Below are 1,892 nucleotides of genomic sequence, written 5' to 3'. Positions count from 1 at the left end.
GATATACATAGATATATTTCAGACAGATAGGTAGTCTTTAAACACTTTAAAGACCTACAGAATATGGCATTTAAAATGTTTAAAAAATTTAGACATTCTGGACAATGAGACATGTCTGCTCCTGACAGCACTGGATTTACTTCGGAGAGGAGGATGGGCATCAAAGACACTCCATATGGAGTTTATCTTCACCTTGGCAAAGATAACCATTTAGGCAAGAAACTGTTCTTGCCTGGACTGCTTGATCAACTGGACATGCAAGACCCATGAAAGGATGACCACTAAACTTTGCTTGACAAGATGGTCCTTCAGGTTCCTGCTTCGCAGAGAAAACTGCCAGACATTCTACAGGACACTAAAAAAAAGACGGAGAGGCTCTAGCCCTGTGAACTAAAGACAGATGCCCCAACTTTACAAAGGAACATTAGGTGACTATCCAGGCTGTCAGCTGTCTCTGTCTACCCAACAATACTCCCAAAAGTTACATACATCCTTCTCTCATTTCTCAGGTAATATTATATCCTTCTGAGGTCTTTGATATGTTTAAAGACTAGATAGTTGTAATTTCCTCAGTTATGATAAAAGATAAGTGAGATATAAAACCTTAAACTCACAAATATAAGATAGATAGGACATCTCTAATATTGTAACTGTAATTCTTGCTTGATAATTGTGTTGTTATATGTAATTTTACCATGTTAAAGTTAAAAACTTCCTTTTTAAAAAATAGAAGAAAGGGGGAAGTGCTGTGGATATTGCTCTATATAAGTAAAACACTGATGGCCAGTGACCAGGCAGGAAGTATAGGCGGGACAAGGAGAGAGGAGAATTGGGATACAGGAAGAAGGAGGGAGAGACACTGCAGCCATCGCCAGGACAATCAACATGTAAAGATGCTGGTAAGCCACAAGAGATGTGGCAAGATATAGATTTATAGAAATGGGTTAATTTAAGATATAAGAACAGTTAGCAAGAAGCCTGCCACGGCCATACAGTTTATAAGTAATATAAGCGTCTGAGTGATTATTTTATACGTGGATTGTGGGACTGTGGGGCTTCGTGGAACCTGGAGAGAAGCCCTCCAGCAACAGGTACCAGTAGCCTGGCAACCTAAGTGGACTCAATCATTTGACAACCTATCAGAGTTCCAATCTGGTATGCAGACACACTAAGTAGATCACAGAGAGTAAGTAAAAGAGAGCATAGTTTGCAAAGCCTTTCTGTGGGTCATGGTAATAACATCTAGGGACACTGCCATACAGCCTCATCTCCCTGGGATACTTGCTCACATGGTGGATTAACAATGAGAAATAATCCCAGCACTCAGAAGGCAGAGTCAGGTGGATCTCTGTAAGTTTGAGGCCAGCCTAGTCTACAGAGCGAGATCCAGGACAAGCACCAAGACAACACAGAGAAACCCTGTCTTGAACCCACACACCCTCCCAAAAAATGTGAAACAAAGCAGGGATATAATGCTATGTAGAGTTTCCTAAAATAAATAGTCGTATTTGACCAACTTAAAAAAAATGCCCCTCCTTTTGGTCCTCTATGTTACATTTCCTCTATATTTATCTACCTATGTTGGTTCATGTTTCATTGTCTAATAATGCTATCATGGTAACTTCAGAAAACAAAATCACTGAAGTCCCCATAGCAGCAACAGAATGACACTCATCTCTTCATTTCAGGGGGAAAATGAAAGATTGGATAATTTGACTATCTTGAGTAGATGAAACTTGTTAAGGCTGGTAATAAAGTAGGTGTATGAAGATTACAGCCATCACAGGCAGTAAAACCTTCCATCTTCACTTGCCCAGTCTATCAACTTTGACAGACTATGTGAACTGCATGAATACCTGTGTCTTCACTTCTACAAAGAAACCAGTTTGGGA

This window comes from Peromyscus leucopus, chromosome 3 (assembly GCF_004664715.2).
Source record: "Peromyscus leucopus breed LL Stock chromosome 3, UCI_PerLeu_2.1, whole genome shotgun sequence".
Classification (NCBI taxonomy): Eukaryota; Metazoa; Chordata; class Mammalia; order Rodentia; family Cricetidae; genus Peromyscus; species Peromyscus leucopus.
The sequence above is the reverse complement of the archived record's forward strand: the minus strand, read 5'-3'. Positions refer to the sequence as shown.